At 41.8% G+C, this 26,585-nt stretch overlaps 1 long non-coding RNA gene across 1 annotated transcript in view; it reads left to right on the top strand.

The window, feature by feature from the left end:
- The window catches only part of LOC144821432 (uncharacterized), a 181,433-nt gene extending 158,955 nt beyond the window's left edge, over window positions 1-22,478 (top strand). The window contains exon 3 of the long non-coding RNA XR_013608348.1: window positions 21,616-22,478. This is a non-coding gene — a long non-coding RNA (uncharacterized LOC144821432). The remainder of the gene's footprint in view (window positions 1-21,615) is intronic.
- The last annotated feature ends 4,107 nt before the right edge of the window (window positions 22,479-26,585 follow it).

The following is a 26,585-nucleotide window of genomic DNA, read 5'->3' on the forward strand; positions in this document are numbered from 1 at the left end:
ATGGTCATTGATTAAAAAGTGGTATTCTTCTTCACAGATGATCTCATCATCCTTGGCAAAAGTAACCGTCTCTCTTACTTTCTTTTTAAGATTTTCCCACTCTCTGGCAGTGCTGGATTTATAGTGTGATTGATTATGTAATAAATTCAGCATTCTCCTCTTAGTCCTCTGTCTTTAGTACCACTATGCTTCCACCCTTATCCCCAGGTTTTATCGTTATTTCTTCACAAGCAGACAAGTTTTTTAGCGCCTCTCTTTCTAGTTTTGATAAATTATTTTGTGTCCATACTTTTCTGTCTAGCAATTTCTCCAAGCCTATTGTCACAGTTTTTTCAAAAGCATCTACTTCTTGACCTACCATTCCTATATTAGGCGTCCATGTTGATGGTGGTTTAAGTCCTGACTTATTGTCTGTTTCCCTCCTTTCCTTTCCATCAAATAATTTTTTAATTCTGATTTTTCTAAAGAGATCTCTCACATCCCTTTCTATGGCAAATCTGCATCCTGTTGTACTAGGTGCAAACCCTAATCCCTTTTCTAAGACGCTAATTTCATGTATTGTAAGTATTTTGTCTGAGAGATTTAATATTGGTGCTTTTAGGCTTTCTGGTTCTAGTCCCAGTATTTGTGGCTGCGGGTTCGCATGTATGGTCGTCTCATGGTTACCCCAGTCTGTGGGTTGCCTGGACGGCCCCTCCCCCGCGTCCTGAATGCCCTGGATTGGCGTCTGTGTTGTTGCCCTAAAAAAGCCGGTTGATATTCTCTGTTAGCGCCTCCACTTCCTTCTGTTTCCTCACTCCTATTTCTATTCTCATTTGTTCTATTGAATCGTGTGACTGACATGATAATAGAAACAACTTTGTAGAGTAAAGACGGGTTTTTTAAAGTTAAACGATCACGCCCATTTCCAGTGTCACGAGTAACAGCAAGGTTCAAGCAACAATAGCCGAGGGGGCTCTGAACATGCAGACGCAAAAAGAAATCAGAGGAGAAGGCTATACTTCTCCCGGCTGGTAAAAAGGGCAAATTGTTACACTTTAATTCAAAAGCCACATCTTCTTCGATAGTTCGGTTTTGCCAACCGTTTCTATCAAAGTAGTAAGCGCCGAGCATTAGAGCTTGGAAAGCTCAATACGTAAAAGGGAACTTTATACGCTTAATGATATGTAAACAAAGGGGTTAATAGAATTTAAAACCTAAGACCCAATAAGCTTTTACAATAATGTTATAACCTTCATAAAAATGTAAAATGTGTATTCTTTGCTCAAAAGAATATAGTGAAATGGGTAATAAATAAAACTTTTACTATCCAGGCACAACAGAGGAAGTTGGCGATCGAAGGAAGACGGGTTTATTTAACTACATCCGGGGTATCGTCCAAATAACCATCTGACAGCGGGATGATAACATGCTGGACCAAGTGATGTAATTTAAACTCACTGGTATTTAATAATAAATCTCTCAGACAAAATACTTACAATACATGAAATTAGCGTCTTAGAAAAGGGATTAGGGTTTGCACCTAGTACAACAGGATGTAGATTTGCCATAGAAAGGGATGTGAGAGATCTCTTTAGAAAAATCAGAATTAAAAAATTATTTGATGGAAAGGAAAGGAGGGAAACAGACAATAAGTCAGGACTTAAACCACCATCAACATGGATGCCTAATATAGGAATGGTAGGTCAAGAAGTAGATGCTTTTGAAAAAACTGTGACAATAGGCTTGGAGAAATTGCTAGACACAAAAGTATGGACACAAAATAATTTATCAAAACTAGAAAGAGAGGCGCTAAAAAACTTGTCTGCTTGTGAAGAAATAACGATACAACCTGGGGATAAGGGTGGAAGCATAGTGGTACTAAAGACAGAGGACTATGAGAGGAGAATGCTGAATTTATTACATAATCAATCACACTATAAATCCAGCAGTGCCAGAGAATGGGAAAATCTTAAAAAGAAAGTAAGAGAGACGGTTACTTTTGCCAAGGATGATGAGATCATCTGTGAAGAAGAATACCACTTTTTAATCAATGACCATCCCAAAATCCCTGCACTGTACGGGCTTCCAAAGGTCCACAAAAAATGGAGGATCCTCCAATGCGCCCTATTGTGTCCGGAATTGATTCATTAACAGAACCACTCAGCAAGTATGTGGACCACTATATTCAACCACTTGTAGCAGAATTACCATCCTACATTAAGGACACCACGCATATGATCTCTAAAGTGGAAGGAATATCTTTCAACAAAGATTGTCAATGGCTCGTATGTCTCTACATCGAAGCCTTATATACAAATATTCCTCAGCAAGATACTGTTAGGATGATGGAGGACATCTTGAGGGGTGAATCGAGTGACCTCACAGCTCAAGAAGCGTTCATTATTGAGTGCATTGATATTATACTGAAAAATAATATTTTCCTGTTTAAGAAAGATTACTATTGTCAAATAAAAAGCACAAGCATGGGAGCAACCTGTGCTCCAAGCCTAGCATGCCTATATGTAGGTAAATTTGAAACTCAACATATATACAATGAGATGAGCCCCTTCTTTGAGAATGTAAAGAATTGGTCTAGATTCATAGATGACATCTTCTTTATATGGGATGGCCCAGAAGAAGATCTCACTAAATTTCTTGAGTGGCTCAATTGTGGTGACCCTAACCTGAGATTCACTTCCACCAAGAGTCAAAGCACAGTTGATTTTTTAGATATCAGAGTCTATGACAATGGGGGTACTCTGAATGTTGAATTATATGTGAAGCTATCAGACCGAAACACCTTACTCCACCACACCAGTTACCACCCCAAATGCCAAAAAGATGGGATTCCATTTAGCCAATTCTTACGCATAAGACGCAATTGTAGTGATAGGAAAAGCTTTGAGATGCATGCTGAAAAATTGAAAATTAAGCTATCTGAACGAGGCTACCCAAAACGCTTAATAAAAGAAGCGTACAAACGCGCAAAGTATTATAATCGTGACAGCCTCTTTGAAAACTCTGTGAAAACTAAAGAACAAAATAATGGGATCATTATGGTATCCGATTTCAATGGCTATAGCAACAAAATTAAGAACTTGATTAACAAAAATTGGTCCACATTGAATAAAACAGGAGTTATGCCCATGGCAAAGCCAATCTACGCATACAAGAGGAACAAAACAATTAGAAATCATCTCGTGCAAACATTCAGAGAGCCAAGAGTAGGAGGACAAAAAAATGTTCTAAATAATAGCCTGATTAGAGGCAATTTACCATGTGGATCGTGCACACATTGTAAGAATATTTTAAAAACAGACAAATTGGAAGTTAATGGTATTATGCAGTGGATGAATGACCATGTAAATTGTAGGACATCCAATGTAGTATATATAATCATATGTCCTTGCCAAAAATGCTATATTGGAGAGACAGGACGCGAAATGCGTCTGCGTCTCACTGAACATCGTTCAGCAATAAAAAACCATGAAAAGAATGCACCTCTAGTCGAGCATTGGATTTCTGAAAATCATGGTCTAGATTATATAAAATGGTTCATCCTGGAAAAAATTAAATTATCTGTCAGAGGTGGTGATCTGAACAAGAAACGTAAACAGAGGGAACAATTTTTTATGTCAAAATTCAAATCTTACTACCTAGGACTTAATGGTCGTGAGGAATGGGATAGAATGATAAGATAATGTACTTTGCCAATGTCCAGCCTATAGTCTGTAGAGAGGCGGTTTTGACCGCTAGAATATGTTGTAAATGTAATAACATGGAAAGAAGAAACCCTAGTACAACATTGTTGTTTGTAACTGGATATCTCCATTGGGATTTGGCCCTAAAGAAGTGACCACTTGCCCAATATAATCAACGCAATCGAAAGTCTGTTGTATTAATCTATATAATTTATAAAATCCATAAAACTTTACTAAAATGTCTATTATGAAATGTAATGTTCAAAAACATATTCATATTTGTGTTTTCACTCTGAACATACTGTGGATGAATTAATGATGTGTATATCCAGTTTTGATATGTTGTAAGTGCCGATGATTTAGAACAATCATGGAAAGAAAAGACGGACACCGTTTTTTTGATCGTGAATTTGTCAATAGATTAGGACCCGGGACAAATAAATGCCGGACTCTCTCTCGCCTCAATATAATAATAGGCGTAAATGACTACTGTCTTTTAATATTTTAAGAGGCCAAGTTATGCCACTATGAGAAATTAGATCTGATGAAAATCTAGGAAATAAAAGACGGACTACGCTCTTTCGATCCAAAACTTTGTAAATGAATTAGTACTCGATAATTAAAATTCCCGTTTCTTTCTCACCTAAATACATCAATAGGCGAAAATAATCACAACACGGTTACTGGTATTGAAATCTTACCCAATACCAGTATTTGACGTTGTTTACAGGGCACCCGTACTAAGGATAATTTCCTTTCCCTAAAAAAACTACAAAAATGGCGCACAGATATGTCGACTGACGACAATTTTCAAGGACGCAGTCGCACTAGTTTCCTGACAAAACTACAAACGTGGCAAATATAGTGAAAGCACATGTGTTATACATTTTAGGTCGCCGGAAACGCCAATTCAGTAATCAAATAGAATTGAGGCCCCTATTTAAAGCCCCGGTCTATTGTCATAATATTTCCAACACGGGGAGTTGTACGGTGCCAGAGGAGAACTGAAAACGACGATACCGTAAGGATTGCGTTTAGTCCAAGGGGCCACGCCATAAGCTCTAGATACCCCGTTGAACACCTGATATTGAATCGTGTGACTGACATGATAATAGAAACAACTTTGTAGAGTAAAGACGGGGTTTTTAAAGTTAAACGATCACGCCCATTTCCAGTGTCACGAGTAACAGCAAGGTTCAAGCAACAATAGCCGAGGGGGCTCTGAACATGCAGACGCAAAAAGAAATCCGAGGAGAAGGCTATACTTCTCCCGGCTGGTAAAAAGGGCAAATTGTTACACTTTAATTCAAAAGCCACATCTTCTTCGATAGTTCGGTTTTGCCAACCGTTTCTATCAAAGTAGTAAGCGCCGAGCATTAGAGCTTGGAAAGCGCAATACGTAAAAGGGAACTTTATACGCTTAATGATATGTAAACAAAGGGGTTAATAGAATTTAAAACCTAAGACCCAATAAGCTTTTACAATAATGTTATAACCTTCATAAAAATGTAAAATGCGTATTCTTTTCTCAAAAGAATATAGTGAAATGGGTAATAAATAAAACTTTTACTATCCAGGCACAACAGAGGAAGTGGGCGATCGAAGGAAGACGGGTTTATTTAACTACACCCGGGATATCGTCCAAATAACCATCTGACAGCGGGATGATAACATGCTGGACCAAGTGATGTAATTTAAACTCACTGGTATGTATTCACAATCATCAGTAGCCAGTGAATGCTCGTAAAGCCACGATATTAAGCCCAAACTGTAAATAGAATGTCTGATTAAATCGCACAGGAAATCGAGGCAACAGAATTGACCAGACGATTTGTGCAGATTGAAAGACGCAGTATCGCTCATAACATCACTGTAAACAAGAGCTTCCCCGTTTTTAAGTAAGTAGGTATGCCATTCGCTCTATGTGGAGCAAGTGAAGATAGTTACATCTATTCTTATGCTATCCTTTTAAATTACAGAAATTCTGTGAGCCTCACTAAATGGGCTCCCAAAACACATCGAACACCATTTGGCCTCTATACTGAACAGAAGGACCAATAGATAACTAACTAAAGTAAGCTTGTTAGTTCTTAAAATTACCAAGTCTCTAAATTCTGACACGATCTGCACTCAACCCGCTGCATGACACGTTTTCTCTAGTCAGTGTATATTAATTATTTGCATTAATTTTTGTAGAAAGAAGACCATACCTGTTTTTAACTCGTCCGTCCTGAGGAAGGTGTCATAATACCACAAAAGCACCGAAACGCATCGACAAAGGATCTTTTTATGTATCATGGTTTTAATTTATTCTCTTTATTGTTTATCTATTTTGTGGTCAAAGTTGAGTTTTGTTTAAATCATTAAGATCAGTGCTCTCTGTGATAGCAACCGTAAGTGGAATTGTTAGATAGATTGACTCTGTATGTACCAGAGCACATGATCCTGAACGTTATACATAATGAATGCTCAATTGGTTAATGTTTTTAAATGGAGAAGATATTGATGTTTTTAAATACAAATAAAACTTGAGAAGTAAATAGAAATAATTAGTGTCGTGTGGTACTAATCATCCAGTGGTTGTGTAGAATCCATTATCTGTGTCAAATTTTGAACATTAAGCAATTTATGGTCTGTGAGTAGGCCTTTCGGTCACCAATCAGAAGTCTCACAACACAGAAAGGAAAATACTTTTGCCTATACTATTGATACCCGGTCCTTTCTGGTTTCTGGGAGACTCTCTTATTTTTTAAGATTGTTCTACAGCTCATGTAGCTGGAGAGTTTGCACATTTGAGTACCATGGATACCCTACGTACCTTTGGTTTCTCTGAAGATCAGTTTAAGAAACTTATAGGAGATTCATCTAAAACTATTAATTCTATAACATCAACTAAAAATGATGATGAAAGATGGAATAAGTTATGGAACCTCAAGAAAAAGATGATTCGAACCGAATTACATTCGGAATTCATCATCCAATACTGCAGAAAGGGTATTATACCCATAGGTCTCCAAATAAAAAATGAGCCTGGACTATTTGTTACAAATGAAAAATTTAAAGAAAGTTGGACACTAATCGCGAACAGATGCAGTTGCGATTGGATGTTGTTATCAATAGAGACTGCTCAAAACATCATAATAATAGAAAAGGAAGAGATAGAAACCCTAGAAAAACAACTAAATGAAAGTACGGCCCTTGACGATGCAAAAGCAAAATTAGAGGAGATTCAAGATGATATCAAGGGGTACCAGGAATATATGATCAATAAGAAATCCAACAAGTTACGTAGGGATATAGCCAATTACAAGGTGGAATTGGTGTACCCATACATACAGAAGGATTATTTAGATCAACCGGCTGTTACAGAACATAATGGCAATCAGTTTAACTATAACAAAAACAGGTACTTCAAGAAAAATGTGACCTTTTCTGATACCTCGTATAATAGTTCCGACTCAGAAGGAGAAAGAACAAATGAGAATAGAAATAGGAGTGAGGAAACAGAAGGAAGTGGAGGCGCTAACAGAGAATATAAACCGGCTTTTTTAGAGCAACAACACAGACGCCAATCCAGGGCATTCAGGACGCGGGGGAGGGGCCGTCCAGGCAACCCACAGACTGGGGGAACCATGAGACGACCATACATGCGAACCCGCAGCCACAAAGACTGGGACGAGAACCAGAAAGCCTAAAAGCACCAATAATAAATCTCTCAGACAAAATACTTACAATACATGAAATTAGCGTCTTAGAAAAGGGATTAGGGTTTGCACCTAGTACAACAGGATGTAGATTTGCCATAGAAAGGGATGTGAGAGTGAGGTTCCGTGAAAATCGGCATGACGTTTTGGGCATCGCCGAATATGGACGAGAGTGGTATCTATGAACCGTAAATGACGAGTTTAGTAAGTGTACGCGGTATCGCCATGCTACTCAGAAGAATTCATCTCATTTACAGGTTTTTACCAATGAGCCCTCGGGTTCCATTTTAGATACGGCATCCATTTCGTTTCTTGCCCTCACGTAGTCAGCGAACAGGCAACTGCCCGCATCGTGACCCTCTGTTCCCAAGCTTTACGGTGGAAGTATATTCCTTTCATGCGTCTTTTATGAGTAGGGGGAGGACACTGCTAAAGCAGTTGCCTCCGCCCGGAGGTGATCCTGGCGTGCCGGTCTATTGTTTCAGCCTTGCACGTGATGGGATCAAGCCCTTTTAAGTCACGATTACGCATCCAATATTATCCGTACACTCTCTCCTCCCTGTTGTCTGATTTTCCCTGCAGCTGTTCTTGTCTCTGTCTCTTGCTTATTTACAACTCAAGTGGAATGTACCAAATGGTGGGAAGATGTGCTTTTACAGTTGGAACTGGTGATGTTAATGTAATTATGTTCCGGAGCTCTGAATACATGAAAGCGATCCTTTGAATTTTACTGTGGGAACTGAGCTGTAACCTTTTGCTTACATATTGTGCAATGACAAGATCTTGTATAAAAGAGAGCGACACACAAATGCAAATCGAAGCAGACTCTTGGATCCTTCACTCTGTTGTACTTCTCATGACTTTTGCATCCCTGCAGTAATAAACACTGATCTTTGACGCCGAAGGAAGTCTCCCGTGTCTCTGTCTTTAGTGCGCCAGAACAAGTATCCCACGAAGATTTTAGGTGTTGTTCCCTGGCACCGCTGGGCCTTAAATAGCCCAGTCCTTCAGTTGGCGCCCAACGCGGGGCGACATCGGCGGTACCGGTCCAAAGCCTGACGATTGTGAGGAACTTCGTGTGAAATCTCCGAGGAAAAGGTGCACCCCGCTTCATCGATCCTGTTGTCGAAATAAGTGGTCCGAAGATTTTTCCCGCGAAGATTCCCGCCTCCTGACGGCTGCGACGGACCGATGCCCTGACTGTCGACCTGTTTTCGACGCCTGGCGTAGACCTTTCGTACAGCGAGACGATAGACGGGCCTTCCTGGTGACGCCATTGAAGCTCTCAGTTAAGTATTTGTGGGTCGCTCCCAGTCCTTAGTTGTTGTTTCAGCTTGTTGAAGCTTTGTTGTTTGCATGGTTCCATTGCATTTGTGGTTCTTAGTTGTTGGTTCTTAGTTGTTATTTGACAGTTGCAATTGCCAAAAACCGAGGGTTTTGTCTTCCACGAAGAATTAGTGCTTCGGTTACCCTTGAAGTTTGATACTAGGTTAGTGTGCACGATGCCTAGCCATAGTGGTATTCTTGTTTTTTTTAAATGTTGCTACAAGGATTCCCGGTTGAAGGACTCGTGTCCGATACCTCCAGTTGGAACTCCGATATATGAGCTCTATAGTCGACATGGTGTGGGTCCTATTATTTATAATAAATATTGGGTCCGTTACACGAAAAAAGATGGTGTCCTTAGTTGGCCACCGCACGGAAGTTTTGAACTTGCGATTTTAGATAATCTTGAAGCTAAGTTATTTAAAAAGAAAGCTAGGCCAGCTATGTTTGATTCCTTTCGGTTGTGGCGTAAAGAGGCCAAGCAGAAAGAAATCAAACAGCTTAAAAAGGATCGAAGAGAAGGTTTCGTTCCGATAATGCAAGTTGTACAACAATGTCAGCGAGATAAAGAAGAAAAAGAAATAGAAGTTTCCACTAGACTGCATCACATGAGGATAGACAAATGTTATCCGGTTTTACCAGCTAGTTTTGATAAGAAAGAAGAGGATTCGAAGGAGGATCCCCTGTTAGCGTATTTGATGAAATCGCCACCTCCTTATGCACAGGGTGCTACAGCCCCTGTAGTTCCTCCTGTAGTTCCGCCTGTTGTCCCTCCTGTTGTCCCTCCTGTTGTTCCGGCGGCTGCGGGTCAGCCCGGTGTTGGTCCTACGTTTGTCCCACCACCTGTCTCTATTCCTACTGCTCCTTTGCCTGTACCTTCTCAGCCTCTTGTCCCTGCCACCCCGACTATCTTGCCTGCTTCTGCTGTGTCGGCCGTCACTTCAAACGTTGTGGCTCCTGCTCTCCTTTCTCCTTCTGTTCGTAATCGTATCCCTAACACTGTTGCTACCCTTTATTCACCGCTTTCTGGTCAGTTATTTCCATCCGATACTTCTGAAACTCCCCAAAGACGGAGTCAGATCCCTAGTGGAAGGGAAAAAGAGACGTTAGTGACAATGGCACATAGGTGGATAAGACATCCTGCCAACTACCCTCCACGCATGGTTTTCGAGACGTTTTCTCAGTTTAATGAGCCTACACAGAGATTTGTGTTCGAAGAAATGTGTAACTTTTTGAGGGAAGAATGGTATAATAACAATTTAGATAACGTACCGCCCGATATGATTGATCTTCAGAGTCAATTTTTGAGCGGTATGATTGTAGGTGGAGATGTACGACGTGCCTTAGAGCGACTGTTAGCCCATAGGTCGACAGTGCCTTCTCGAGTGTCATTTGATGACGACTCTGAGAATTGGAAAGCGGCTCCTGGTCAGTACCCTATGAGAGAGGTCCCGCCAGTGTGGATGCCAGGTGATCCTGGTGCTGCTCCCCCAGTTTTGCCACATTTTCAAAGAGTTTGGATACACCTCCCATGGAAGCGATCAGACGTCTTACAGGTCAAACAGTCCTTGCCTGATCCACGCAAGAATCCGGCGGGTTACTATAAAGAGTTGTCTCAATTGGTAGATGCTACTATTATGAACATTGCCGACATCGACATGCTGTTCGGTAACGTTGTACCACAACCGGTTTGGGCGAAAATTCGTCAGGAAAATCATGCGCATGAGTTAGGCGGTGATTGGACTGCACTAATAGCAGCTGATGGCCGACAAGTTGGTGGGGCTAAGCCTGAGCAGTTAATTACGGATCTACCTCAGAGAATAATTACACTTATGAAAACGCTCATGCCAGCGATGAGGGTGAACTGGGATAAATTATCAGCTTGTAAGCAAAAGAAAGACGAGAGTGTCTCGGACTTCTTTACTAGGTTCGAGGAAGCATTTATCGATCATAGTGGTCAGGATATGAGCACTGAGGGAGGTCAGCGGTTATTCGTTGATAAGTTTGTGTTAAATTTGTTACCTGAACTATGCAACAAATTGAAGAATTCAGAAAGTGCATGGGCTGTTTCAACCACTGCACAGATATTAGCAACGGCTCAATATTATGAGAATAGGGAAAAAGAAGAAAGTGATCGTGTAGATAAGAAAACGAAGGAGCTCAAAACGAAGGTTTTGTTGCAGCAAGCATATCCTCCACGTTCAAATCAAAATGATTCGCAACAGCAATATAGACCACAATCGCAATCCTCCAGAATACAGTCATGTCCTGACTCCTCTGACTTCAGATCTACGCTTGGGTATAACCAGTGTGCATATTGTAGAAGAGAGGGACATATCAAATATGATTGTCCGGCTTTACGTGATCGCCTTAATGGTGTATCGCCACGAGGGGGTCGTGGTGGTCCTCAACAATCATCTCGAGGTAGAGGTCGCGGTACCTTCTAAAACCAGACTGAGCGCCCTAAGACGTCCTCGGACGCGATTAATTGTTTTGACCAGCGAAATGTAAGGTCCGATAAATCAGCGCAGTATTATGCGGACGACTATTACGTTGAACATGAAACTGTTGTAAACGATCGTTACTAGGACAGCCACCGACAGAGAGAGGGAGTAGTATCAGTTCCGGTTGATCAGAGTGGGCCTTACGTCGCAGTTGCTACATCTGGCGTAGTTGAGCCTTTTCTGTTAGACACTGGTGCGACGAAAAGTTCCATCATGCATTCGAAACTCCCTGGCGCACCTTTGTCCGGCTTAACAAATGTTTCCGTTGGATTCTCTGGCGCCCCTGTTAGCAATCCTGTCTCTAGCCCTTTACCCCTTACAATTGGCCCTCGTGAGCTGGAGGCTCCATTGATTCTATCTACTGGTTGTGGTGAGAATCTTCTGGGCTTGGATTTGTTAAAACGGTTATATGCGACATTGTATTGCTCTCCTGAAGGAGTGGAGCTTACATTAGGTCGAAGAGTAATCTCTCCTATGTACTTGTCGATCGAAAAACTCCCGCCGGAATTGAGCTCCCTTCCTGCGTCTCTATGGGCCACAGGTCCCAATGACGTGGGACTCTTGGACATCCCACCTTATATGATCAAGCTGAAACCCAATGTGCGATTGCCACGTATACCTCAGTATCGTATCTCCATTGAGGGAGAACGGGCGCTATTAACGATTGTGCACGATCTGATCGAAAAGGACGTCGTTGAAGAAACTCGGGGAAATGTGTGTAATAGTCCTGTGTTACCCATTTTAAAACGAACTGATCCATCTAAACCTCCTGCGTACCGTTTCATAATCGATTTGAGAGAAGTAAATAAAATCGTGATTCCACAGTTCCCCGTGGTCCCTGATATCACGACTTTGTTGACCCTGATTCCAGCATCTGCCTCCTGGTTCACGGTGATCGACCTAAAGAATGCTTTCTTTAGTATCCCGATTGCTGAGGAAAGCAGAGACCTATTCGGATTCTCATTAGGTGGTCGCAGTTTTAGACTGAAACGTGCACCACAGGGCTATTGTGAGAGTCCGTCTATCTACAGTCAAGCCCTTAAAAGTCAACTTGATTCATTTGTATTACCGGCAGGCGCAGCCTTGATTCAGTACGTTGACGACCTGTTGGTAGCTGCTGATACCGAAGATGTTTGTAGAACTGCTACAGTATCGTTGTTGCGGCACTTATGTGACTTACATCACAAGGTGTCACCTTCCAAGCTGCAATATTGTTGCCAAGAAGTAACCTACTTAGGTCACTTATTGTCAAAAGAAGGGAGAAGGTTGACCCCAGAGAGAATTGCAGCGATTACCCGAATGACTGTGCCAAAAACTCAGAGAGATGTACGTGCCTTTCTAGGTATCACGTCATACTGCAGACAATGGATCCCAAATTTTTCACTATTGGCGAAACCATTGTTAGCTCTCACCTGCAAGGATGTTCCGACTCCTTTGCCATGGACTGAAGAGTGTCAAAAAGGTTTTTCTGAATTACGTGATGCGTTGTGTTCGGCTCCTGTGTTAGGTACTCCTGATTACAGTAAGCCGTTTACACTGTACGTTCACGAGAGGGATGGTTGTGCGTTGAGTGTTCTGGCGCAACAATTTGGTGACAAACAGCGTCCCTGCGCATATTTTTCTTCGACCTTAGACCCAGTAGCTAGAGCTTTGCCGAGTTGTTTAAGAGCAACAGCGGCAGCTGCGGCGTCCATTCGACAGTCCGCAGGTCTGGTCATGGATAATATGCTCACGGCGATGGTTCCGCATGCAGTTGACACTCTCTTGAACCGAACGAAAACTCAACATTTGACGAGCGCAAGGTTGTCTGGGTATGAGCTGACGTTACTGGCTAGTCATATACGGATAAAAAGGTGTAATGTGTTGAATCCAGCAACATTATTGCCGATCAACACGGAGTCAAGTGATGTAGCATCACATGACTGTTATCTAAGAACTGAGGAAGAAACGAAGGGTCGTATCGACCTAAAAGATACTCCATTGGTAGATCCCGATGGTACTTTGTATGTTGACGGTTCCTGTTTTAAGTTACCGAATGGTGATGTGACGACTGCGTATGCTGTAGTGACGTTGAGTACGATTGTGGAAACTGCGAGATTGAGTCAGAACTCGGCCCAGGCAGCTGAGTTGGTCGCCTTGACAAGAGCGTGTGTGCTGTCCAGAGGAAAGCGGGTGAATGTGTTTACAGACAGTCAGTATGCTTTTGGTGTGGCACACAGTTTTGGGCGATTGTGGAAAGAAAGAGGATTCTTAACGTCGCATGGCACGAAGATTCAGCATGGACAGCTTGTGAATGACCTTTTAGATGCACTCACATTGCCTAAGCAGGTGGCCATAATTAAATGTAGTGCGCATCGAAAAGTGACGGATGATGTTGGTCGTGGTAATGCGTTTGCAGACGAAACTGCTAAAGAGACAGCTAGAGATCTGACAAATCGAATGTACGTTGCGAATTCAGTAAGATGGCCAGCAGAAACTAGCATGTATGAGGACACAGTGGAGAGTGTGAAGGAAATACAGAATGAGGCCACTGAAATGGAAAAGACTAAGTGGAAAGAAAGCACGGGAAAGTTAGACGAGAATGGATGTTGGGTTGACTTGTCAGAGAAACAGAGATGGATGTTACCGGATGCATATGTGCTTGCTGTTGTTACAATGGCCCATGGCGCAGCACATATTAGCTCGAAGGGCATATGCAAGTTATTGTCTCCTGTATGGAAGAATGATGGGATTACTAAATGTGCAGAGAGAGTGGTTAAGAATTGCATGGTATGTTTGATGCATAATCCCGGTAAGGGCACCCCCACTCCACCTGGTCATTTTGCCCCTCCTACATGTCCCTTCGAAGTTATCCAATTGGACTTCATCCATATGGAGAGATGCAACAATTTGAAGTATGTGTTGGTCGTAGTATGCGCATTCTCCAGGTGGATTGAAGCTTACCCTCTTAAGGATAATACTGCTCTATCCACAGCTAAAATTCTGCTCAAAGAGTATTTCCCCAGGTACGGCATGCCTCGGATTGTATGGTCGGACAACGGAAGTGAGTTTGTGGGAAGTGTGATGAAGAGTGTGTGTCGTGGTTTAGGAATATCCCAAAAATTTCATAGTGCTAATCATCCTCAGTCAGCAGGTTTGGTGGAAGGATATAATGGCACCCTGAAATTGAAGCTTGCTAAAATCCAGGCAACGACTGGTTTATCATGGCCCGACGCTTTGCCTCTAGCCCTCTTATCGACCAGGGCTACTGTACACTCTCGAGTAGGGCTTAGCCCATATGAGATTGTGTTTGGCCGTCCTGCGAACATTTGGGGGGTTCCAAGGCCTAAAGAATTGAACAGACTTGAATATCCGATGTTAATCGATTATCTATATGATCTGACTGCTAAATTGAGTTTGATTCATCAACAGGTCTTTGAGGCTCTGCCGTCACAAACAGAGGGTCCTGGTCATCGGCTCCAACCAGGGGACTGGGTCCTCACCCGTAATTTCGGACGAAATCGTCACCTTGAGCCGAGATTTGTGGGACCCTTCCAGGTGCTACTGGCCACGAGGACGGCGGTTCGGCTGGAGGGACGGAAACACTGGGTGCATGCCACCCACACCAAGAAGGTTCCGCTTCCTCTGCCGGCAGACACATGGATGCGTAAAGGTTTTTCCTCGTCTGAAACTGACGTTCCCCAACGCTTTGTCCCATTTAGCGAAGCTCAGACCATAGGGAACACTTCAGTGTTATCTGACACCCCTGTTGATTCCCCTCAAACAATTTCCCTTCCTTCAACATTGGGAAATACAAGTACTGAACAATTGCCTGGACCATCGAACACTTGTTCGCCATCCAATCCACTGTTTGAAGATCAGACTCAACCCGGGAGAAGTCGATACTTTCTTCGACCGCGCGTTAAGGACAAATAAAAGAGTTCTGTTTTTTATTCCCTTTTTGAAATTTACAGTACCCCTTACCGTTGTCATGAACATTGTGGACATTTTATATTGTGTTTACCTTTTCTTTTCATGCAGCTAAGAGACTATTATTGAATTGATTCTAATTCATTTAACCTATCATCTGGGTTGGCCGTAGGGCCGTGCGGGTACTTCCTTCTGTTTAGCAGCTATCGACACTAGGTCGGTTTCTTTTGTCGATTTCTGGGAACTCCTGGGAATTGGCAATCGCTACTCAGAACGAAGTACGTCAAGAACGTTGCGGACGGTTGTTAGAGGATGGAGTTCTCCAAGCTGTCGAAGCTAGAGGAAAAGGCGGCGCAAAGATCTAAATTGTGCAGCACATTTCGAACAAAATGTTTTTTATTACAGGTTTTTATGTTGTTCCTAACTGTTTCTATGCTGCTGGTGGGTGGAGTATATTTTGGTTTTCAATCATTACTGCCTTCTGCCTTACCTACCTCTCCTTCTCACGATCTAAATTTCGTCTCTACTGTTTCTCCACATTCTTTTCACCTACTGCCCCAACATGAGCAAGTCAGACGTGCGGAATTTAGAAACAATTCCTTTGTGCAACCTTTGCATCAGCATCAGTTGGTGGTAAATACTACGATTTGTTGGGTGTGTGGGCTAATGCCACATACCATGGACAAGGGTATCCCATATTTGGTTCTTCCATACAGCCCCCAAGGGTCAGCTCGGGCATTCCAAATCATGTTCCGTAGTGCACTAGATTCCTACCCCCATCGAGAGCCACGCTCAGCAAGCTTTGGTCCTGGCCCGTACCATAAGTCTCTGGCGATAGCGATGGCTGATCTAGATAGAGACATTTTTGATGCTTCGCTCATCCCAGAGGAGGAAGTGCAGGCCTATAAGTACCTTAGTGAGGCTGAGTATAGTATATCAGTAGGTGATAGGCAGCTTAAAAGCTCATCTCCGATCTGGATTGTACCTCACCTAGGCCACTTTTGTCTGCAAGGTCGTGGCCGAAATCCAAGAGCCCAGCTTGGGAAGAGTGCTTGTGTGGATACTTACGTTCTACCGATGCTCTTTTCCCCTGTCTTTCTGACTGCCAAGGGTACCTATTTTGTATGTTATGACCGAGCATATACGTGGTTACCTCATGACTTCTCAGGTACCTGCTATATTGCAAATCTCTTGCCCCCGACTTTCACTGTTGCTGCCGACTATCACAAAGCCAGAGTTGTGAGAGGTGTCATTAGTAAAGAGGATACTTCCGGTCAAGAAGCAGGAGACTTCTTCAAGGGTTTTCTACCGTTTTGGGGCCCTATGGTCAATAGCAGAAACCTGAGACAGTTAACTCGTGTAGTAGAGTCAACCGCTAACATAACTGCAAGCGCCCTTGGTAATCTGACAGCAGAGCTTCAAGCGGATAGGCTTATGACGTTACAGAACCGTATGGTTCTAGACATTGTTCTAGCAGATAGAGGTGGTGTGTGCAAGGTCATCCATTCGAGCTGCTGTATATTCATACCGGATAACGCTCCAACGGTTTATCAAGCCATCTCCAAGTTGCACAAAATCTCGGAGTCCATACACGTGGACGAGGGAGATTGGACGCTTCTAGGATGGTTCTGGGGTCTAATGTCGACTTGGGGTTGGAAGATTCTGATGGTTATAGGGGTTGTTGTGACGTTTCTGTTCACGTGTTGTCTTTGCGTACAGTGTGGTCCTGCCTTATGTGGCCTTTGTGCTACAACGTGTATAAGAAGGCCATCTGTTACCAAAGAGACATTGATGGATAGAATTATGTTCCAACAACATCTGAATGATCTAATGAGAATCGAGATTGACTCCGACTTCGACTAGTTCTTGCCTACATGAGGGCAAAAGGAGCGTCTGAGGTTCCGTGAAAATCGTCACGACGTTTTGGGCATCGCCGAATATGGACGAGTGTGGTATCTATGAACCGTAAATGACGAGTTTAGTAAGTGTACGCGGTATCGCCATGCTACTCAGAAGAATTCATCTCATTTACAGGTTTTTACCAATGAGCCCTCGGGTTCCATTTTAGATACGGCATCCATTTCGTTTCTTGCCCTCACGTAGTCAGCGAACAGGCAACTGCCCGCATCGTGACCCTCTGTTCCCAAGCTTTACGGTGGAAGTATATTCCTTTCATGCGTCTTTTATGAGTAGGGGGAGGACACTGCTAAAGCAGTTGCCTCCGCCCGGAGGTGATCCTGGCGTGCCGGTCTATTGTTTCAGCCTTGCACGTGCTGGGATCAAGCCCTTTTAAGTCACGATTACGCATCCAATATTATCCGTACACTCTCTCCTCCCTGTTGTCTGATTTTCCCTGCAGCTGTTCTTGTCTCTGTCTCTTGCTTATTTACAACTCAAGTGGAATGTACCAAATGGTGGGAAGATGTGCTTTTACAGTTGGAACTGGTGATGTTAATGTAATTATGTTCCGGAGCTCTGAATACATGAAAGCGATCCTTTGAATTTTACTGTGGGAACTGAGCTGTAACCTTTTGCTTACATATTGTGCAATGACAAGATCTTGTATAAAAGAGAGCGACACACAAATGCAATTCGAAGCAGACTCTTGGAACCTACACTCTGTTGTACTTCTCATGACTTTTGCATCCCTGCAGTAATAAACACTGATCTTTGACGCCGAAGGAAGTCTCCCGTGTCTCTGTCTTTAGTGCACCAGAACAGGTATCCCACGAAGGTTTTAGGTGTTGTTCCCTGGCACCGCTGGGCCTTAAATAGCCCAGTCCTTCAAGAGATCTCTTTAGAAAAATCAGAATAAAAAAAATTCTTTGATGGAAAGGAAAGGAGGGAAACAGACAATAAGTCAGGACTTAAACCACCATCAACATGGACGCCTAATATAGGAATGGTAGGTCAAGAAGTAGATGCTTTTGAAAAAACTGTGACAATAGGCTTGGAGAAATTGCTAGACACAAAAGTATGGACACAAAATAATTTATCAAAACTAGAAAGAGAGGCGCTAAAAAACGTGTCTGCTTGTGAAGAAATAACGATAAAACCTGGGGATGAGGGTGGAAGCATAGTGGTACTAAAGACCGAGGACTATGAGAGGAGAATGCTGAATTTATTACATAATCAAACACACTATAAATCCAGCAGTGCCAGAGAGTGGGAAAATCTTAAAAAGAAAGTAAGAGAGACGGTTACTTTTGCCAAGGATGATGAGATCATCTGTGAAGAAGAATACCACTTTTTAATCAATGACCATCCCAAACTCCCTGCACTGTACGGGCTTCCAAAGGTCCACAAAAATATGGAGGATCCTCCAATGCACCCCATTGTGTCCGGAACTGATTCATTAACAGAACCACTCAGCAAGTATGTGGACCACTATATTCAACCACTTGTAGCAGAATTACCATCCTACATTAAGGACACCACGCATATGATCTCTAAAGTGGAAGGAATATCTTTCAACAAAGATTGTCAATGGCTCGTATGTCTCGACATCGCAGCCTTATATACAAATATTCCTCAGCAAGATACTGTTAGGATGATGGAGGACATCTTGAGGGGTGAATCGAGTGACCTCACAGCTCAAGAAGCGTTCATTATTGAGTGCATTGATATTATACTGAAAAATAATATTTTCCTGTTTAAGAAAGATTACTATTGTCAAATAAAAGGCACAAGCATGGGAGCAACCTGTGCTCCAAGCATAGCATGCCTATATGTAGGTAAATTTGAAACTCAACATATATACAATGAGATGAGCCCCTTCTTTGAGAATGTAAAGAATTGGTCTAGATTCATAGATGACATCTTCTTTATATGGGATGGCCCAGAAGAAGATCTCACTAAATTTCTTGAGTGGCTCAATTGTGGTGACCCTAACCTGAGATTCACTTCCACCAAGAGTCAAAGCACAGTTGATTTTTTAGATATCAGAGTCTATGACAATGGGGGTACTCTGAATGTTGAATTATATGTGAAGCCATCAGACCGAAACACCTTACTCCACCACACCAGTTACCACCCCAAATGCCAAAAAGATGGGATTCCATTTAGCCAATTCTTACGCATAAGACGCAATTGTAGTGATAGGAAAAGCTTTGAGATACATGCTGAAAAATTGAAAGTTAAGCTATCTGAACGAGGCTACCCAAAACGCTTAATAAAAGAAGCGTACAAACGCGCAAAGTATTATAATCGTGACAGCCTCTTTGAAAACTCTGTGAAAACTAAAGAACAAAATAATGGGATCATTATGGTATCTGATTTCAATGGCTATAGCAACAAAATTAAGAACTTGATTAACAAAAATTGGTCCACATTGAATAAAACAGGAGTTATGCCCATAGCAAAGCCAATCTACGCATACAGGAGGAACAAAACAATTAGAAATCATCTCGTGCAAACATTCAGAGAGCCAAGAGTAGGAGGACAAAAAAATGTTCTAAATAATAGCCCGATTAGAGGCAATTTAACTTGTGGATCGTGCACACATTGTAAGAATATTTTAAAAACAGACAATTTGGACGTTAATGGTATTGTGCAGTGGATGAATGACCATGTAAATTGTAGGACATCCAATGTAGTATATATAATCATATGTCCTTGCCAAAAATGCTATATTGGAGAGACAGGACGCGAAATGCGTCTGCGTCTCACTGAACATCGTTCAGCAATAAAAAACCATAAAAAGAATGCACCTCTAGTCGAGCATTGGATTTCTGAAAAACATGGTCTAGATGATATAAAATGGTTCATCCTGGAAAAAATTAAATTATCTGTCAGAGGTGGTGATCTGAACAAGAAACGTAAACAGAGGGAACAATTTTTTATGTCAAAATTCAAATCTTACTACCTAGGACTTAATGGTCGTGAGGAATGGGATAGAATGGTAAGATAATGTACTTTGCCAATGTCCCAGCCTATAGTCTGTAGAGAGGCGGTTTTGACCGCTAGAATATGTTGTAAATGTACTAACATGGAAAGAAGAAACCCTAGTACAACATTGTTGTTTGTAACTGGATATCTCCATTGGGATTTGGCCCTAAAGAAGTGACCACTTGCCCAATATAATCAACGCATTCGAAAGTCTGTTGTATTAATCTATATAATTTATAAAATCCATAAAACTTTACTAAAATGTCTATTATGAAATGTAATGTTCAAAAACAGATTCATATTTGTGTTTTCACTCTGAACATACTGTGGATGAATTAATGATGTGTATATCCAGTTTTGATATGTTGTAAGTGCCGATGATTTAGGACAATCATGGAAAGAAAAGACGGACACCGTTTTTTTGATCGTGAATTTGTCAATAGATTAGGACCCGGGACAAATAAATGCCGGACTCTCTCTCGCCTCAATATAATAATAGGCGTAAATAACTACTGTCTTTTAATAATTTAAGAGGCCATGTTATGTCACTATGAGAAATTAGATCTGATGAAAATCTAGAAAATAAAAGACGGACTACGCTCTTTCGATCCAAAACTTTGTAAATGAATTAGTACTCGATAATTAAAATTCCTGTTTCTTTCTCGCCTAAATACATCAATAGGCGAAAATAATCACAACACGGGTACTGGTATTGAAATCTTACCCAATACCAGTATTTGACGTTGTTTACAGGGCACCCGTACTAAGGATAATTTCTTTCCCCTAAAAAAACTACAAAAATGGCGCACAGATATATGCCGACTGACGACAATTTTCAAGGACGCAGTCGCACTAGTTTCCTGACAAAACTACAAACGTGGCGAATATAGTGAAAGCACATGTGTTATACATTTTAGGTTGCCGGAAACGCCAATTCAGTAATCAAATAGAATTGAGGCCCCTATATAAAGGCCCGGTCTGTTGTCATAATATTTCCAACACAGGGAGTTGTACGGTGCCAGAGGAGAACTGAAAACGACGATACGGTAAGGATTGCGTTTAGTCCAAGGGGCCAAGCCATAAGCTCTAGATACCCCGTTGAACACCTGATATTGAATCGTGTGACTAACATGATAATAGAAACAACTTTGTAGAGTAAAGACGGGGTTTTTAAAGTTAAACGATCACGCCCATTTCCAGTGTCACGAGTAACAGCACGGTTCAAGCAACAATAGCCGAGGGGGCTCTGAACATGCAGACGCAAAAAGAAATCAGAGGAGAAGGCTATACCTCTTCCGGCTGGTAAAAAGGGCAAATAGTTACACTTTAATTCAAAAGCCACATCTTCTTCGATAGTTCGGTTTTGCCAACCGTTTCTATCAAAGTAGTAAGCGCCGAGCATTAGAGCTTGGAATGCGCAATACGTAAAAGGGAACTTTATACGCTTAATGATATGTAAACAAAGGGGTTAATAGAATTTAAAACCTAAGACCCAATAAGCTTTTACAATAATGTTATAACCTTCATAAAAATGTAAAATGCGTATTCTTTGCTCAAAAGAATATAGTGAAATGGGTAATAAATAAAACTTTTACTATCCAGGTACAACAGAGGAAGTGGGCGATCGAAGGAAGACCGGTTTATTTAACTACACCCGGGATATCGTCCAAATAACCATCTGACAGCGGGATGATAACATGCTGGACCAAGTGATGTAATTTAAATTCACTGGTATGTATTCACAATCATCAGTAGCCAGTGAATGCTCGTAAAGCCACGATATTAAGCCAAAACTGTAAATAGAATGTCTGATTAAATCGCACAGGAAATCGAGGCAACAGAATTGACCAGACGATTTGCGCAGATTGAAAGACGCAGTATTGATCATAACATCACTGTAAACAAGAGCTTCCCCGTTTTTAAGTAAGTAGGTATGCCATTCGCTCTATGTGGAGCAAGTGAAGATAGTTACATCTATTCTTATGCTATCCTTTTAAATTACAGAAATTCTGAGAGCCTCACTAAATGGGCTCCCAAAACACATCGAACACCATTTGGCCTCTATACTGAACAGAAGGACCAATAGATAACTAACTAAAGTAAGCTTGTTAGTTCTTAAAATTACCAAGTCTCTAAATTCTGACACGATCTGCACTCAACCCGCTGCACGACACGTTTTCTCTAGTCAGTGTATATTAATTATTTGCATTCATTTTTGTAGAAAGAAGACCATACCTGTTTTTAACTCGTCCGTCCTGAGGAAGGTGTCATAATACCACAAAAGCACAGAAACGCATCGACAAAGGACCTTTTTATGTATCATGGTTTTAATGTATTCTCTTTATTGTTTATCTATTTTGTGGTCAAAGTTGAGTTTTGTTTAAATCATTAAGATCAGTGCTCTCTGTGATAGCAACCGTAAGTGGAATTGTTAGATAGATTGACTCTGTATGTACCAGAGCACATGATCCTGAACGTTATACATAATGAATGCTCAATTGGTTAATGTTTTTAAATGGAAAAGAAATTGATGTTTTTAAATACAAATAAAACTTGAGAAGTAAATAGAAATAATTAATGTTGTGTGGTACTAATCATCCAGTGGTTGTGTAGAATCCATTATCTGTGTCAAATTTTGAACATTAAGCAATTTATGGTCTGTGAGTAGGCCTTTTGGTCACCAATCAGAAGTCTAACAACACAGAAAGGAAAATACTTTTGCCTACTGGGAAATGTCCAGCCCCTACAGACAGGACGGCAGCGCTTTACGGCGATCACTCTACTTGTTACAAAACATCAGGTTTCCTTGCACTGGGGTAGTGCGCAAACCCCAACAGTGAAGGCGTGGATTTGAGACCTGATATATTGCAATATCTGCAGCCAATGGTCTCACGCTCCAAGGATATCTGGCAACCGCTAAAGGCCTACTTGCGGGCATTCCCAATGGAGACCGATTGATTTTTATTTATATACACATACCACAATGTGGGCTGGTGTTGGTGGGTTGGAATGGTGATGCATTTGTCATAAAGTATTCTTGCGAATATCTGGCGCTGGCCACTTGGGATATGTTGGGGGGATTTGTGTATGCTAGGTGAGGGAATTGCTCTAGATCTGCGAATTGACTCTTGTGGGAGGCCCCCCTTTGGGTCCGGATATAATTTTAGTCACCCCTTTTTCTATTGAGCTAATTGAGTCTAAGTAACTGTGTATGGTATCTTTTCAACAAACCCAGGACACATAATCAGCAGACTGTACGTGATGTTTTATTGAAACATTTCACTATTGATGATAAGAAAGCACTCTGTATCTTGTTCTTTTATTTTTATTTTGTAGTGTGGGTTAATTGGGATGCTATTGAGGCTACATTTTGAGAAGTTTGCACCATATATCTTAACAGCTATTATACTGCATTTCAGTGTATCACAATCTCGCAATAAAGAAAAGTTTAAAAGAAAAAGGTAGAAGAGTATGAAAATTTTCAGTGGGAAATAACTTGAGTTCTTGGGATTGAGGAAGCTGTGGAGAGCACTTATGCTTGAAGGTTTGTGCTCACACTGTTTCAAGGTGCCTTTCCATAGCTTTAGCGATGGAATTGGGAACATGAGATTTAGTGGGCACATAGGATTTCACTTATGGCTGGATTTTTACAAAAGGAAACATTAGGAACGTGTGATAAATTATAAAGGAGGTCATGAAAATCAGTTTGGGAAGGGAAAAGGGCATGGCCGGACACTACATCATATCACAGATAAGTTTGCTCCTTTGCATCATGGTGCATGCAGTCCACAATTTGCACTCTCTGTGTTGACTTTAGTGTCAACACTACAGTCAACACTAAGGGGAGCACCCTTAGTGTTGACTGTAGTGTTGACACTACAGTCAACACTAAGTGGAACGCAAATTGTGGACTGTATGTACTGTGATGAAAAAGAGCAAATTTTTCTGATATATATGATGTAGTGTTGGGCCACATCCTTTTCCTGCTCAAACTGATTATCATGACCTCCTCTATCATTTATCACACGTTCCTAATATTCTTTTTTCGTAAAAATTGCTTTCTGGACCATTGATTACACTTCATCCGGTCGGAGCCAGAGAGTATGGCCCCGATGCAGAGAGTACGGCCCTGGTGCAGAGAGTACGGCCCAAGCCGGAGATTCCCGCCCGAATGCGAACGTAAAGATACGACTCGTAAATGACCTCTGTGAATACCAAAAGTTGTAAAGTTGGACATTTGTCTCAGATTGCCTTTGTGAATCAGGCCCATGGTGTTTTTCTTCAGTTTTCTAGTCAGGCAAGCAGTGTCTGAAAAGGCGTCCCCCAGTGCAAAAATGCAGTGCAGACAACATTTCTTTTTTGTGAGGTCTTCACAGCAGAGTGGCAATGGTGGAAGTGTGAGATGCTAAAATCATTCCAAGATGAAAGGATCAAGCGTTCTAACTCAACCCTTTAATACCCAATAAAATCTTCAATAATACGATCCGTACATTTAACTTTGAGATCAAAGAAAAGGAATATTTGGATAGCCTGCATTGACATGTAATCAGATGGGACAAGAGGGGGCGGATCTCATGTATGAGCACATTTTTCTTCTTTCTATAGGGTTTTTGTTCAGTTAGGATGTATTCTTTGTTGCTGTCAGTCTATGGAATATATGCTGTTTTTGGTAGAGACATAACGGGGCGCACTCCACTCTTCTATAAAGACGAAACACAACCTTTATAGGGCCAATGTTTTATCACATCTAAATAGTGGAAATGCTCAGGTAAGGAGGTGGGTGCATGCTTCCTCACACAGCCTGTATGGGTCTCAATGCTTCACTTGGGTGGAAGGTGGGACGGGGCATGTATAGTGTGTAGTGTGGGGGTTTAGGGAAATGTTTTAGGAGGCAGGCGGGTGGAGAGGGGGCAAGGTGTGCTGGCCGGCAGGGTCAGGAGGGGGTAGAAAAGGGGGTAGCAAAAGGAGGTTTTAGGATCTCGCTGGAAATAGGTGTTGTTAGGATGACAGGGTTCATAACAGTAGTCCCTGTGGGGGGAACAGCCATTACAACGCTGTTTTTACCACGCGTTGCTTTTACATCACATGCTTTACAATGCATGCGATATTACAATGCGTGGTAAAAACCACGCATACCATTACATCACATGTGTAGTGTAGTGTTTTAGGGTTTAGTGTAGGATAGTAGTGTTTGTGTAGTGTTTTAGGGTTGTGTAGTAGTGTTTGTGTAGTGTTTTAGGGTTTAGGGTATTGTAGTAGTGTTTGTGTAGTGTAGTTTTTTAGGGTTTAGAGTAGTGTATTAGGTTTTAGTGTAGTATAGTAGTGTTTGTGTAGTGTAGTGCTTTAGTGTTTAGTGTAGTGTTGTAGTGTTTTAGGGTTTAGAGTAGGGTAGGGGTGGGAGTAGTGCTGTAGTTTAGTAGTGTTTTAGGGTTTATGGTAGTGTAGGGGTGGGAGTAGTATGGGTAGTGTTGTAGTGTGGTAGTGTTTTTGGGTTTGGGGTAGTGTAGTGGTGGGAGTAGTGTGTTGTGTAGGGGTAGGGATGTCACTTACCTTGCAAAATTTACGAGTATTGCTTTACCACGCATGCCTTTGCTTTATAACTGGCAGAAGCCGGCAGAGAAGTACCGACGGAGAGTGCGGTGCTTCCCTCGTTCCCTGAGCCGTTGCCAGGCGAGGCGAGGTCTCGAACTCCTATGACTGGGTGACATACAAGGACAACCGCAACAGGTTAAGACTACACCTAGGAAATCAGGTGATCTTTTTCCTTGTCGTGGCATGACACTCATGCAGTCACTATTCTATTCTTTTCATTTTGTCACTATTTAATTGCAGTAGCATAATGTATATATAGGTCCTGATGAAGGCAATGGACACACCAGTCCAACATTGTTGCTGAAACATGACGACCACCTTTTTCCATCCAGGTAGTTATTTGTTAAGACTACCTTTGCTGCTCTTTTAACATTGGTGGAGCGAGCAGAACACAGAATAAAATTTCATATTTGCTCCCTCACCCAATTTGATTTCTATCTTCACCATTATTCACTATCTTTTTCACATGCACTGCAAATCAGTCACACATTTATCCACAAAATAGTACCATCAATACTAAGACCACACTGGTCACTACCAGGTTCCTTGGAGGTTATAAGATCTCACCTACCATATTTACCGGTAGTTTTCCAAGTGACTGGTCTACAAGGAATCCCAAATGATGAAGGGCGGTTCCGTGTGGTGACTAATGGGTATCCTTTTATATCACATCGAGATCAGGGTATCTTCCAGCATTTTCTGCCTTTTCTTCAGTTCTAGGTAGGATGTTATAGACAGAACAGGTTTAATGTGTCACATATAGACCCATTGACACTTTTGTGTTGTATATGGATTCAAGCAAGCCTGGCTGAAGACGGCTGGAATGCCAGAAACCGGTACTAGGAAGCTCGATTCCGGTCCAGGGAAGGCATGGCTTGGCAGTTCGGGCTGGACTGTTCCCATGAGGCACAGGGTCAGACTGATTTGCATATGGCCATGTCTGAACTGGGGTGGCAGAGTGGGCTAAAGAACGGTGATGG

This window comes from Lissotriton helveticus, chromosome 2_2, assembly GCF_964261635.1.
Source record: "Lissotriton helveticus chromosome 2_2, aLisHel1.1, whole genome shotgun sequence".
NCBI lineage: Eukaryota > Metazoa > Chordata > Amphibia > Caudata > Salamandridae > Lissotriton > Lissotriton helveticus.